Here is a 16,083-nt window from a genome sequence, read left to right as displayed (position 1 = left end):
TAGGGAGTGATTTTAACTGTGGGGGGGCTGTGTGTGACACATCGCTGATCACCGCTCCCAATTACAGGGAGCATGATCAGTGTCATTAGGCAGAACGGGGAGATGCTTGTTTACATCAGCATCTCCCCATTCTTCCTCACCGTGAGAAGATCGCGGGTATGCCCGCGGGAGATCGAGTCCGCAGGACCCGCGATCACGGAGCTCCCGGCGGTGCTCGCACGCCCGCGAGCCGCCTCTTAAAGGGCAACGTACAGGTACATTAATCTGCCTGTACGTGCCCTTCTCCCGCAGTATATCTGCGTGAGGTGGTCGGGAAGCGGTTAATGAGCAGTGGAGTTTATGGGCTTTTTTCTGAACGCCCGAAAATCACGTTCAAAGTGCCGTTTTTTTTACCTCAAAAAATGATAAAAACCAGCAAACGTCAATAAACGCAGCTCACCAGCTGAAAAACGTTAAAAAATAAACGCTATTGCAAAAAACATTAAAAAACTTTGAAAGACTCACTGCAAAGCTGCTGGTGTTTTTTTAACATTATTTTAGCATCCAGTGTGCATGGAGCCTTAGGCCTTATGCACACTGGATGTTAAAATAACGTTATAAGAACGTCAGTAGCTTTGCAGTGAGTTTTTCAACGTTTTTGCAATAGTGGGCGTTTTTCCGCACTAGTGTTTTTTTTTTCAATGGATCAAAAGCGTTAAAAAACGCTGGTGGGGGCGTGGCCAAGATGGCGACCAGATAGGACGTGTGTGAAGGGAGCTCCGTCCTATGCCGATAATTTATCCGTTCTCAGGGGACATAGCCTCACCCTGACGCTACCGAGCGGTGGAGGAAACAAGCGGGTATGAGAAGGGGAAGATCCGGTTCCCAGGGGAAGAGGCAGCGGGCTCCCAGGATCTCGCTAACATCCAGCGGTGCGTGCGAGGCGGCCTACACCAACATGGCGTCCCAGACGGAGCAAACCGAGTCGCCCCAGCTGGGAACTGATCAGTTCCAGGCGCTTATGCAAGCCATCACGGGCTGCCAAACTACTCTGACCAACAAAATCGAGCAAATGCAGCTCGAGATGGGCCTTATCAGGCGAGACATGGACAAACACCGGGACCGATTAACAGAGGCGGAGCGGAGAGTGGGGGAGACAGAAGACACGCTCAGGGAACATTCCACCTCCCTACGCACGCTACAGCTTAAAATGAAGGCGATCGAATCCCGAGCAGAAGATCAGGAGAATAGAAATAGGCGGAACAATTTACGCATGGTTGGTCTCCCGGAGGGGGCTGAGGGGAGAGACCCCGAAAACTATGCAGAACAACTGCTGCGTACGCTTCTCCCGCAGGCGCCATTCTCCCCCCACTTTGCAGTTGAGCGGGCTCATAGGATGCCATCCGCTCCAGGCCCCCCTGGCGCTCCGCCACGTACTTTTATTTTTCGCTTACTGAACTTTAGAGACCGGGATCTGGTTCTCAGAGAGGCCAGGAAGATTGGAGAACTGCGTTATGAGAACGTGAAGATTATGCTGTTTCCGGATTTCTCCATCGAAACACAACGACAATGAAGATCGTTCGACCAGGTCAAGGCCCAACTGAGGAGCAAAGGTCTCAAGTACAGCATGATGTTTCCAGCACGCCTTAGAGTGATTGATGGCGAGACCACCAAGTTTTTTGTTTCCCCGGAGGAGGCTTCCAGATGGGTTGAATCCCTTCCTAGGCATCGTTAAGATGCCCGCCGCTTTGTCTCCCATTCCCCCTGTTTTTCGATTGTTTTATTTTTTTTTCTTTTGACCACTTTGGAAGACTCTGGTGAAGTGCGCAGCTGCCGGTGAGGTGCATGACTATCTACAGTTTCAATATGTGGGCTGGTTATCACACGGGCTTTCCCTGGGGACTCCCCTGACAGGCGGTTTGTTTGCTGTGGGGGCGGGGGGGATGCAGCATCCTCACTCTGTGGATATAAGAGCTCCTATTTCCATGACACCCTGAGGTTCTCCTTCAGGATAAAAAAGTCGATCACCCTTGGATGCTCATGGTGTTTACTGCTGCGGGAATCCCTGCCTTTCCTCCTCCTGGCTGAGTACTTCTACTCTGAATGACATAATTCTCCTGGCACCCATAGAAAGATACTTAAAGGAGCCTTTTACCTTATTGTGGAGAACTCGAATCTTGAACTGGCCTGGGAGGGACGGCGCCCCCATCCCCACCTGGCGCTCTATTTCTGAACCTGCCGCTGATTAGGGGGGATCCCGAGGGTTATAACTGCTTGTTAATGTACAATGCAATTTGGAAAGTACCTTTGACTTGCTGTGGATGGGGTGGGGGGGGATCATTGTGCTTAGCCGGGTTGAGTCAGGAACAGTAACTCTCTTTCCACATATGGGAGGATAGGCATGATTTACACATTCCCTAGTCAGTCCCATTGGTCAGATGGGGATGTACTGAAGGGAAGATACAGATGCTTGAATTAGGCTTAGCTCCATGCCTCTTTCTCCCCCTGCAACAGGGGAAGCAGGACGTACCTCCAGGCAGATGTTTATCCTTAGTGAGTCTGAAGGAAACGAAGGTGATTTTGATATAGGGGTGGAGATGTGGCCATCCACATGACTCCCGGTAACTGCGTATAATGCCTGTAAAAGGGCTTTTAAGTTTGTGCCCCTGGATAATTCCAGGTGAGCTGTCGGCGGGGGACTCCTGGACGGTTGATTCTGTTGGGGTCCCCTGGGCGACAGTGGTCTTCATGACCGGTTGTGGGCGGGGCTCCCTAGCCCCGGCTGGGGCTCTAGGTCCTTGGTGCGCTTAGTAATACGCGCCACCCCCCAAGGGAGATTTCTCCTATCTGAAATGCACTGCATGAGCGGATACGTGAAGCAATTCTTGATATTTGTTTATTAGATGGTATAAACTGGCAATGTAATGTTTTATTTTATTTTGTCTAAAATCTTTAATAAACTTTATGTTAAAAAAAAAAAAAAAAACGCTGGTGAGTGACATTTTTGAGCGTTTCTCGACGTTTATCAGCGTTAGTGTTTTTACCGCTGAAAAATGTCTCTCAGAACCCACTAGTTTTTTTTTTTTTTTTACTGCTCAAAAACGCCACTGCCCAAAACTGCTGATAACAGCCTACAGAGTTTAATGACTGAAGAAAAAAAAAGTCTGAAGCCAAAAACAGCTGCTGTAAAAACGTCAAAAAATGTCCAGTGTGCATGAGGCCTTAAAGTGGTAGTAAATATTTGAGAAAAAAAAAAAAGTTTCTCCCTGCAAAGCAATACCATAATTTGCTAGTATGCACCACATGCTAGCACATTATGAAACACTTGCCTTGAGAAACAGTCCTCCAGCAGCACGCTATCACCACTGCAGAGGCTTCCATCCTTACCCGGGCTTCCTTCCAGGTTCTCGGCCCCTTGAATGGCCTAGAACTTCACTTTGATGCACATGAGCGGGAGTCTCGGCCACGGCACACAGCTCTGAATGAACGACATGAGTATGATTCCTTCAGAGCGTATGTACCGGGGACGTCACTGGCTGCTGCTCGCTGGAATATCTCCTTGACGGTGCATGCTTAGCAGATATTCATTTTTTTACCTAGGCAAGGTAAAAATAGAAATGTGGAGTTTTCTACAACTTCTTAGAAAACTCAAAGAGTGGAAATCCTGCAAAGCCATTTACATATACTGACAGATCATGGTCCCTGCTTACACACACTTTGAATATAACACGTTCACTGGCTGAATACTTCAGAGCCCCTTGGCTTGATAGATTCCAATAAAACAGTGACACACTGAGGAAAGCAAATACACAATTACAACTAGTAAAGTATGTCCTAAACTGTACTAAAGCAACGCCAGATGCACAGCAAATGGACTCACAGCACTAGAACCGCCCGCACGGCACGATCCCCAGGCACCAAAACAAGCCTCACCCGGAAGTTGGAAACCGCACACTGCATTCCCCTCACACCCCGCTCCGCCAATCAGCGTCCTGTTCACATGCGGCCGATGGGCAAAACAAACCTTTCCCGGAAGTTGGAAGCCGTACACTGCATTCCCCTCACAATCCTGCTCCGCCAATCAGCGTCCTGCGGCCGATTGGCAAAACAATCCTTACCCGGAAGTTGAAAGCGCAACACACGGCCACGCCTCTTCCATGAATCTTAAATTTAACCAATTCGTTTTCTACCTTACCCTTTCACACATATTAAAATGTTTCTACTCCTCATTGTGGCAATGTATTGTGACAAACCAAGAAATACAAATACACAATTAAAGTATTATTAAAGGCTTTTTTTTTGTTTTGGAGAGGGATTAAAATACCTCTCAGGTTTTGATTGCTCTCTGTAACCTCCCCCATCCTTAGGGAGATTTGCCCTCACTATTTGTTCTGCTTACCCTTATCATCAAAATTGAAAGTAAAAGAAAATCCAAAGTTTTAAGTTGACACCAGAACAGGAATAAATGGTAATTTTCCAATGGAGACACTAGTTCTGGTGAACCTGATGACACCCCAAGATTCCCTCACTGGTGGGATTTTCTTTCACTTCCTGTTTTGGCTTTGGGACGGGAAGTGATGGGAAATCTCACCAATAGGACATCGCAAAAAAATAAAGCCTGACAGAGGTTATAACCCTCAATTACTCTATCCAAAATGAAAAAAAAAAAAAAGCTTTGCCTACAGTACCAATTTATAATAAAAGTTTTCTTTTTTTTTTTTTTCCAAAATCATACTTACCTAGGTGGCGTTTGTCACCCACTCTAACACTGAGAACAGAGCGATCAAAGACAGATGATCGCTCAGTTCTCACAGAGACACGATGACTGTCAGTCACTGGTTCTCTACTCTGCCCCCCCCCCCCCCCCCATGTAGAGCCAATAATCATGTCCTTTTCATTTCAGTCACATGCCATTCTACCAGTGTCCTGTTCATATAAGGACAAAGTTGATCTATCTCAACAATATGCTGTGAACTACACTGCTTTTGTAACGCATCCTGCAAGACCATAAGAACTATGATCAATCCATGTACTCTTGGTTTGTCAGGATCAGTATCCTAATAATGGATAATTCACTATCTCTCTATCTTTTTATTTCAAAGCTTCCCCATTAGCGCCCCTGACCCTTCTTTAGGACCTTGCAAATCACCTTTGCAAATGTTATTTGGGGTCAACAGAGGCTTAGACTCCGTAGGACAATCCTGACCCTCCCCAAGTCAAGAGGGGGATCAGGGCACTCGATCTCTATCATTACTAAGCTTCAACGATCCTCCCCAGATTAGTGAATTGGTTTCATAGCTCTTCCACAAAGCAATGGATCTCCATTGAATAAGGCCTTTACACCCCACGACCTCAAGGCACTCCCCTGGATTGACCCAGCTTCCATGGGCCCGTCCTTGCTGACTCTCCTTACTTCCCACCTATTAAGTACATTGGATAGGCTAGTCTCCTAACTGAGCATGTCCTCACATGTGGGCCTCTTGATTCCTCCCCCCCCCCCCTTTTGAAAACTCCCACTTTCCCCCAGCTCTGGCGCAATCACAATTCTTAATATGGAACAGGGTCACGCATAGATGGGGACTGTTCCCGCCTCTTTGGGCTCCTATGGCCCTGGACTAGGTGTGGTTCACCCAATGGCTAGAATATTGTCTACTGACCAGAGATCCTGAACCGTTGGAAGTCTGTCAGAAACCATGAAATCAGACCGAGACAGAAGTACAGTTAAGTCACACTTGTTTAATAATAAAAGTAAATAGAACAAAACATAGTCAAAACATAGCCAGAGTTCAGGAACCGGAACGGATAGTCAGACAAGCCAAACATCAGGGAGCCGGAGATGAGCATAGTAAAACAGCAGGCAGGATCTGGAGCCAGAAGGGATGTCAGCCAAGCAAGTCTTTTAACAGGAATGCAGGAGAGCGTCTCTGTGATGTTGCCTAAGGCGAAGACAGAGATCATCTGGGCTGGACGGCTTAAGTAGGCAGGACTGACAAGCAGGATATCATCAACAGCTGAGTAACTGTGGAGAAATAGGAGCTGGCAATTAGCTGACAGCTGAGCGGCCAGCTCAGAGAAGGAAGGGCTGAGCGCAGCCCTGACAAAGTCTTGCTTTTACAGGATTCTCCACTTGCTCATATTCTCTCAGTAACATATAAAATCCTTTTAACAAAAATACATCCTGACTTTTCAGTATATACAGCCAAATGGGCATCAGACCTTAGGCTGGGTTCACACTGCGTGCCGATGCGGGTCACAGCAGGGTTCCAGTGGATCCCTGTTCACAGTTTCAGGTCTGATTTCAGCCCGAGTTTTGGGCTGAATTCGGACCTGAAACAGACCAAAAAACGCACAGAGCTCTTGTGCAAATTCGCACCAGTGCCGCATCGGAGATATGTGAACCATCTCCATAGAAAGCCAGTCACAATCTCCTGCTATTGCAAATTCGATGCAGAGATCCCGCATCGAATTTGCAATTGTGTGAACCCAGCCTTATTGTTCAGCTATTTCTATGTTGATGACACCCAAATCTATCTCTACCCCTCAGCTCACATCAGGCTCCTCATGCATCACTAATTTACTGACTGACATATCAGTCTAATAATTGTCAACATTGTAAAAAAATGTATAGGGACACTTTTTTGCCTGTAGGCGGAGTCTGTTATAATTAGGGGTGGGGCATCCATTTGTAGGCGTGGCATAGCAGGGAAAGCAAAATGTGGTACGCTAAGCGAGCCACACCGAAGATTGGGCGTGGTTTAAACAAAATATTGGGCATGGCTTAAAGGGGCGTGGCTCAAAGGGGGTGTGGTTAGAGTCTGAGATAAACGAGGGATGGGGAGAGAAAGAAAGAGAGAAAGCGGGAGGGAGAGAGAGAAAGAAAGAGATAAGGAGAGAGGGAAGGAGAGAGAAGAAAGGAAAGAAAGAGGGATGGAGTAACAGCAGGCCCAGATCCTACACCACAAGAGCAATATGTGTATTCCAGAAAGTTTAACAATCAGCAGATAAAGATATTTAAAACACCTGGTGTTAGCACTTCAATCATCACTGCACCATGGTTGTTATGGTGTCAGGATGATTTAAGCGCATTATTTTTATTATTATGTTGTAATATAAAATAAAATTGTTAAACTCACCATAATGCAGAATCAGTGGGAGCCCCGAGCGTCTCACTTGCCACGTCGCCTGCTACCAGATGCCTTCAGGTGCCCCCAGCAGAGTCCCTCTATAAATCAGGCATTCCCAGTAGAGTCCCTCCTTACACCAGGCATTCCCAGCAGAGTCCGTCCTTACATCAGGTGCCCCCCAGCAGAGTCCCTCCACTCCTTACATCAGGTGTGCCCAGCAGAGTCCCTCTGCTCCTTACATCAGGTGTGCCCAGCGGAGACCCTCCACTCTTTACATCAGGTGTGCTTAGTGGAGTCCTTCTCCTTATGTCAGGTCACTGCCTAGTGGAGTCCATCCGGTCCTTACATCAGGTGTGCCCAGCAAAGTCCCTTCACTCCTTACATCACGTCACTACCCGGCGGAGTTCCTCCGCTCCTTACATCAGGTGTGCCTAGCGGAGTCCCTTCGCTCCTTACATTAGGTCACTGCCCAGCGGAGTCCCTCTGCTCCTTACATCAGGTCACTGCTCAGCGGCGTCCATCCGCTTCTTACATCAGTCCCCTGATGAAGTCACGTGTTGTGATGAAACGTGCATAGGGATTGGCCAGAGGTCTGAGACACAGGAATTGATGCAAGGAGTGTGTTTGACACATGGATACACACAGATAAGCTTGTTTTTATCTTTTTAAATGTAAGAGGCAACTTGGCTTTTCTAATAAACTGTATTATCTTTATATACTACGCTAAGGGAGGCCTGTTTTCTTCTATTTCTTTTAATGGCAAATATTGAACGTCCATAATGGAACCACGAGATCCTGAGGCTAACCAAGCTGTCAGCAGGGAGAAGGTTTATTCAGCAGATCGTGAACCACGTCCATAACCATCCAAACGGACATTGATTGGAAACACGGATGATATACAGGAAATCCCATCTCAGGATACCGATCTAAGGCTTATTGTTCTCCATCTGGAGGTAAGAGCTCTGGGAGCATTACGTGACTATCTAGTCATGAAGATTAACATAATTTTCACATAATTTAACATAATTGTTTATTTCCAAGATTCACCAGGATTTTGGACACTCATGATTATTGTCACTAATTTATCACTTTGATTTGGACTTTTTTTGATGTATACACACTCATTTTGGATTTCAATTACTACTTTTTTTACCAATGATTTGGATTATTTCACCTCAATATTAATGTTAGTACATAGTTACATAGTTAGTAAGGTTGAATAAAGACACCAGTCCATCCAGTTCAACCTGAGTGAGTGTGGGTGTGTGTCTACAATTCTACCTATCCCTGTACATTGTGTGTCATTAAGATGCTCATTTATTATATTATTATTTATTTAAGGTACCCATATAGCGCCGTCAATTTACGCAGCGCTCTACACATACATCGCACCCTACCCTTTAAGAAGCCCACAATCCAAGGTCCCCAACTCACATTCATATACTAGGGCCAATTTTGGACAGAAGCCAATTAACCTACCTGCATGTCTTTGGAGTGTGGGAGGAAACTGGAATACCCGGAGGAAACCCACGCAGGCACAGGGAGAACATGCAAACTCCAGGCAGGTAGTGTCGTGGTTGGGATTCGAACCAGCTACCCTTTTAACTGCTAGGTGAGAGTACTACCCACTACACCACTGTGCTATCCTAATGTGTTAGAAGTCTGTGCGGATCACTTTTATTATTTACCCTTTTTTGTGTTTAAGTGTACACTTTACATCTTGCAGCGATTTCACTGACTTCACATTAGTTTATATCATATATTCACTTAATTAGTAGCGCGAAGGGCCTCACTTCCTATGTTACTACAAAAAAAAGACTTGGGTGGGAGGGGGGTTGTGAGCAGCTGTCCCCCTGCTGAGAGAGCAAAGTGATCAGCAATGCAACATGCCTTTACCCAAGTCAATCGATGGATTGACTTGGGTACAATTAACCTGCCCATAGATATACACATACATACATTCTTGGGTGTGCATGCAAAGGTCAGTGACAAGTCCATTTACACATAAAAGGGAAGTCATCAAGACTGATAAAACTGTTGGTCTATTCCCATGCTAATTCTAAAAAAAGTTAATTGGTCAAATGGGCAGCTGTTTATGGTCATAAGCAATAAGGGTCATGAATACTACAGCTGGCCCTAATTGTTTTTTTTTTATCTTGATTAACAACCAGATCAAGTGTGTCAGAGACCACTCCACTTTCAGAAACTATTTTTTTTAGGGGTGAAGTTTTAGCTGTAAAAAGAAGAATCATGATCTAGGAGGAAATCTTTATGGAAGCACAGGCCTTGGTGTATAGATTGGATATACTGTATATGCTGGATGAGTGAAATGCCTCTATGCTTGTCATGATAGAAAGGGATTAAGTATTTTGAATGGGACTATAAGGGCTTCTTATCAGTGTAATATTTACAAATACTCTGCTGGATTTTGTCATCTGTTCTGGAATCCAATAAATGTTTCTCTCTGGAGAGCAATTTGCTGCAGAAGAATTTGGTTGGATTGAAGGAGTTTTGCGCTTAATTGGTGTACCCGTTTCCATAGTAACACCAATAATGAAAATAATAATTAGTCATTACACCTATATTTACAACACTGCCGAGATTCAAACCATCTATGGCCGGCTATACCTTGCAGAGGTGATGGCAACCAGAAGTGCAACTTTGTAAGGCTGGACATACAGTACAATATGCAATTTCTTTGCACATTTTTCTTTTAATTTCCCAAAAACCATATAATATGAGGTCAAATCTAAACAACACTTTTAATTTGTATCCAATCTGGCAGGCCCTTGCACTACAAAGTTGAAGGTAAGTCTAAAGAAAATTGTATGAGGCACTCCAATCTGGGAAAAACTAAAAAAAACTAAAAGTCTGCTGGCTTTTAATATAAGGACACTAACCTGTCCAGGGATCCCACAATGTTGGCAATCGGTTTCTGGTGCAGGTGCCAGCATTGTAAGTAAGGGAAACCAGCAGTGAAGCCATCAGGCTTCACAGCTGGTTTCCTACTAGGCGTGCGCGAGTCACGATGTGCTTTCTGAAAGGTCCCGCCGTCTTCTGGGACCTGTGTGTGTCCCAGAAGGCAGCGGGGGGGAAGGAGGAGGGGCCTGAAATGTTGTAGATTGCTGATCTTACGATCTGTCGAAACCAGGTAGCCTCTCCCCCTTCTCCCCCAGGGCAGGGGGGATGTTTGCGAACACGCGGAGCTTCCCCTTTTAGGTGGAGCTCTGCTTTAAGAGTTGAAATGAGATTATTCCTGATTGATTCCTTAGCTTTCTATTTTCAAGCTTTTTTCTCAATATATTCACCTGGTTTTGCTGTGAATAAAACACGTCCAGTCCCTTCATATTTATGCTTTTTCTTCACTGTATCTATAGGGCAGCCATGGTTGTCACACAATCTGGATTCCAAACATGTATGCCAATGTTCATTTAAATTACATGGTAGATTGATTGAACTGGTAGATTACACTCTAAAGCAGGGGTAGGCAACCTTTTAAGCACAGTGTGCCGAAAAATGTGCCGATTTTATAACAAAAAAATCTCAACTTCACACTCTCAATCACAAAAAGGATTTTTTATAAAGTAAATGCTGTAAACTACTTTAGTAGTGAGAAATTAACATCCTGCACTCCTCAGATCAGCCCCAATTTATGTAACTCCACACCTCAGATCAGCCCCAATTCATGCACATTCGCACCTCAGATTACTGTCCCCCTGCAAATCTGTTTCACCACTGTAACCCCAGTGCTCGTATGTCCCACCACTGTACCCCCCTGCTCATTTGTCCCCCCACTGTACTCCCCTGCTCATTTGTCCCACCACTGTACCCCCCTGCTCATCTGTCCTACCACTGTACATCTGCCCCACCACTGTACTACCCTGCTCATCTGCCCCACCACTGTAACCCCCTGCTCATCTGCCCCACCACTGCACCACCCTGCACATCTGCCCCATCAATGTACCCCCTTTCTCATCTGCCCCACCAATGTACCCCCTTTCTTATCTGCCCCACCACTGTACCCCCCTGCACATCTGTCCCACCTCTGTACCACCCTGCTCTTCTGTCCCACCACTGTACCACCCTACTCTTCTGTCCCACCACTGTAATCCCCTGCTCTTCTGTCCCACCACTGTAACCCCCTGCTCATCTGCCCCACCAATGTCCCCCCTTTCTCATCTGCCCCACCACTGTACCTCCCTGCACATCTGCTCCACTGCCGTACCCCCATGCTCTTCTGTCTCACCGCAGAACCATCTTTTCATCTGTCCTAACACTAAATTTATCTGGCCCACTACTGTAACTCACTTTCTCATCTGCCCCACCACTGTACCTCCTGCACATCTGTCCCACCACTGTACCCCCTGCTCTTCTGCCCCACCACTGTAACCCCCGGTCATGTGTTCTACCGATGTACGTCCTTTCTCCTCTGCACATCTGCCCCACTTCTGTACCCCCCTGCTCCTCCGCCCCACTGCTGTAACACCCTGCTCATTTGTCCCACCAATGCACCTCCTATCTCCCCTACCCCAACACTGAACCTCCCTACATCTGTCTCAACTCTGTACCCCCCTGCTCATCTGGTCCACCAATACACCTCCTTTCATGTCTGCCCAACTGCTCTACCCCCCTGATTTTCTGTCCCACCACTGAACCCCCTCCTCATCTGCTCCAACACTAAACCCTCCTGCTCATCTGGCCCAACACTGAACCCCCCTGCTCATCTGGCCCAACACTGAACCCCCCTGATTTTCTTTCCCATCACTGAACCCCAATGTCATCCCTCCCACCACTGTACCTCCTGCACAAATGCCCCACCACTGTACCCCCTTGCTCTTATGTCCCACCCCTGTAACCCCCCTGCTCATCTGCCCCATCAATGTGCCCCCTTTTCTCATCTACCCCACTACTGTACCCACCTGCACATCAGCTCTACCGCCGTATCTCCACACTCTTCTGTCTCACTACTGAATCACCTTCTCATCTTTCCTAACACTGAACCCAACTGCTCATCTGCCCCACCACTGTAACCTGCTTTCTCATCTGCCCCACCAATGTAGCTCCTGCATATCTGTCTCACCTCTGTACCCCCCTGCTCTCCTGCCCCACCACTGTAACCCCTGCTCATCTGTCCCACCAATACATCTCCTTTCACATCTGCCCCACTGCTCTACCCCCGCTTTTCTGTCCCACCACTGAACCACCTTCTCATCTGCCCCAGCACTAAACCCCTCTGCCATTCTGGCCCAACAATAAACCCCTCTGCTCATCTGACCCAACACTGAACCCCCCTGCTCATCTGGCCCAACACTAAACCCCCCTGCTCATCTGGCCCAACACTGAACCCCCCTGCTCATCTGACCCAACACTGAACGCCCCTGCTCATCTGACACAACACTGAACCCCCCTGCTCGTCTGGCCCAACGCTGTACCCCCCTGCTCGTCTGGCCCAACGCTGTACCCCCCTGCTCGTCTGGCCCAGCGCTGTACCCCTCTGCTCGTCTGGCCCAACGCTGTACCCCCCTGCTCATCTGGCCCAACACTGTACCCCCCTGCTTGTCTGGCCCAACGCTGTACCCCCTGCTCTTCTGTCCCACTGCTGAACCCCCTTCTCATCTCTTCCACCACTGTACTTCCCTACACATCTGCCCCACCACTGTACCCTCTTCTCATCTATGATATGCAGAGCGGTGAAATGAAGCAGAGATGAGATACATCTACCTGTCCTGGCACACTCATCCTGCTGATCCAACTCCCGCATCCAGCCCACGTGCTTGTATGTGATGTCACATACAAGCATCTGGAATGGATGCGCAATGAAGCAGTGGGCCTGTTTGCAGGATCATAAGTTGGGCCCTCGCAGCTGAGAAAAAGTGCGGCACTTTTCATTGCGCTGAATACTGGCTCTGGCTTTCAGGACACAGAGTGCAGGGGCTCAGTAGTGACACAAAGGTTCAGGAATAATTTCAACAAAGTTTCCAGAAGTTCCACAAACAGTCACCCGATTTTCTCAATCATAGTGAAATCCCTTTTGAATTGGTAGTGGCAACCAAGCGAGTCATTTTCCTCCAGATGGTGGGCGGGGCTAGCAGGACTGTAATTGGCTTTAGCAGTGGTCAATGACAGTCCTTCTCTCTTGGAAACAGGGACCGCTCCCCAAAGCAGAACTCTACCCAATCTCTTCCCCATTACAAAAGCTGACGATCGCAGTTACAGCCAAGTTAGAGAAACAATGTTTCCCATCTTTTTCAATGTGTGGGGGCACAGTGCCTCCTCCTCATTACAGGTGTGGTGTGGGGAAATCTGAAATTGGAATGCATTAGTGTCTCACTGACACTTCCCTGCGCTGCTCTACTGATGGGGAGGGAGTCGAGTGCCGGCAAAGGAGGCTTTGTGTGCCGCTTGCGGCACCAGTGTCGGGGGTTGCCTACCCCTGCTCTAGAGTGTTGTTTTTTTAAGATCATAGTAAGTGACAAGGACACTGCCTGTCTGGCAAAATCAATAGGATATTTCTAAGGACTGGTAAATGGCAATATAACGTATATTTGTTATTGGTTTTAGTTATGAGGGAGGGCCTTACAAAGGTTTAAGCAGCAGATTGTGGGAGAGAAGGCATAAACTGTAAGTTATTTTACTCTCCATGCTGTCCTTCACTAGAAACACTGCTGCTAAATCTCTCGTTTCTAAAAGAACAGCTGTGTAACAATTTATTGAGTTGTTCTTTCAGGCCAATGTGCAATATAAATTTACCTCTTATATTATAGTTGTTGACTAAAACACAGTGCTTCAATTCAGGATCTGTATCAGGGACCACAACCAAAGAGTTTTTTCTTCAAACATCTTATTTAAATTTTTTATTGCTTTGGCAAGCAACATTGCTTACATATAAATGTCAATGGCAACTTATGAAGACCAATGGTATAGTACCTTAGTGCTTGTGTCACAGAAGCCTTTTCACTCTAACCCCGATTTAACCTAAGAAGAATGAAGGACATGAGTGCTGAGAGCGGGTTTACCTTTTCTTTGTTAAAAAAAGAAAATAAAGCAATGTTCTTAAAGCAGAACTAGGCTGCATCTGCAAACCACAAACCAAAAATGTTATTTCATAAATATTTAATATCCAAAGCAAACTCACCCATCCGTCCATATCTCCATGCTTTATTTTGCTGAGAAATTCCTTTAAAAAACACCCAATAGCATTTCTGGTTGTGGCTATCATTAGTAAGAGCAGATAATACGGAAAATTGTTACCATACTTACTGTAATCTTCCTTTCCTGGGGCTCATCATGTCAGCCTACGAATGGGTCAGCTCCACCCCTCTGACCCCACAGGACAAACCCCTGCTCAAACCCCCTCTGACCCCACAGGACAAACCCCTGCTCAAACCCCCTCTGACCCCACCGGACAACCCCCTGCTAAAATAAAACCCCAGCATTTTCCTAGGCTGACATAATGAGCCCCAGAAAAGGAAAATTATGGTAAGTATGGTAACAATTTTCCGTATTCCTGGGGCTAATCCTGTCAGCCTACGAATAGGATATAGCTAGCATGAAAAGAAAGGGCGGGACCAAACAAAATAAAGAACAACGAGAAACTACCCAGACTGAATGCAAAATAATTGTATCAAAAATAACACAGAAAGTGCAGAAACAAGCACCAAAATGCCTAAAGCCCCGGGAAGGGTCATCCATCACATCCAAACAGTAATAGTAGGTGGAAGCATTAGGAAACTGCAGACGATGAAGATTGCACCACTTCCCAACTTATATGAAAAGGTTCAACCTTTCAAAGAAAAGACGGAACTGGATTAAGAACTACTGTCTTGAAACAGCTCACAATATGGAGACTTGGCTGAGAAAGCTTAAATTTTTTCCGAGACCCGACTGGTTGTTGATTTAGCTATAAGGTTGCTCACATAAAACGTGCCACCAAAGGGATCTTGCACACAACGAACAGAGCTGAAACGGTCGACAGCTGGACCAAACTGTGGCCAAGCCCTTTGTCTAGGGCCAATTGGAAGAACTCCAAGACCTCAATATGAAAGGAAGACTCAGGATTAAATCGAATAATCACTGCCACCCCAAAGATCTTTTCCACACGCTATAGTACATAGCATTCAAGGATATCTTTTAAGATTCAAGCAGCATCCACTAAACCTTTTCTGCAATGCCCACCTGGGCTAGCCTGCTTCTTACAAATAACCAGGCCATCCAATTGAGCCATATTGAGATGAAGCATTCTGCCCGAGTACAAAAGATCTCTGAAATGCCATCAGCGAGCGATCCACAACTGCAACAGTGTAAATTATGAACAGATCGTGTTCAGGATTAGAGAAAAAAATGTATACAGGCCAGAAAATCCAGCGCTGGGACAGAGCATCCTGACCCCTGGTTCTCAGATGGAAGAACAACACTGGCAGCTGAGCACTGATAGGAGATACTATATAATCCAAAAAATATTGCGCTATTTAAAAAAAGAATGTGAAAAGTAATGATGGTAAAGCAGCTACATACGAATATGACTAAAATTCATGACAAGAATGCAGGTGAAAATATAGCGCTAGTGCAAAACTGTGTAGGGCATCAAAGCAAACCAAAAAAAAATGTGTATATACACATATACAAAATGTATTTTGTGTATATACACATTTTTTTTGGTTTGCTTTGATGCCCTACACGGTTTTATACTAGCGCTACATTTTCACCTGCACTGATAGGAGATGCCATTAAATCCACTTGCAGGGTGCCCCCCTGAGCAAATATTTGTAGGAAACATCCATTTATTTAGATCCAGAAAGCGTGTGCTCAAAAAGTGTCTGCTCACGTATTCTCCACCCCAGGAAGGCAAGAGATTGACAGGGACAACAGATTGCACTCCAGCAACCGAAAAATGTGTACCGCAATCTGCCCAAGGCTGCTTATTCCTCCCCAATTCGACACATATGCTACTGTTGTCTGTCCGAATCCGCACGATGGTCCT

The 16,083-nt window shown here is 46.3% G+C and overlaps 1 protein-coding gene across 7 annotated transcripts in view; it reads right to left on the bottom strand.

The window, feature by feature from the left end:
• LOC141127340 (E3 ubiquitin-protein ligase TRIM7-like) overlaps positions 1-4,125 on the bottom strand; it is a 130,276-nt gene extending 126,151 nt beyond the window's left edge. For 2 of the 7 annotated variants that reach the window (XM_073613673.1, XM_073613674.1), the window contains exon 1: positions 4,004-4,125. The gene's annotated coding sequence lies outside the window, so the exon portion shown is untranslated. Of the gene's footprint in view, positions 1-3,859 lie in introns of all 7 variants that reach the window. The other 5 variants (XM_073613670.1, XM_073613671.1, XM_073613669.1 and 2 more) reach the window with 3 other exon arrangements.
• Between the last annotated feature and the right edge of the window lie 11,958 nt (positions 4,126-16,083).

Source organism: Aquarana catesbeiana, linkage group LG02, assembly GCF_042186555.1.
Source record: "Aquarana catesbeiana isolate 2022-GZ linkage group LG02, ASM4218655v1, whole genome shotgun sequence".
NCBI classification, from domain to species: Eukaryota; Metazoa; Chordata; class Amphibia; order Anura; family Ranidae; genus Aquarana; species Aquarana catesbeiana.
Note: the sequence above shows the minus strand (reverse complement) of the source record. Positions and strands in the feature narration are given on the sequence as shown.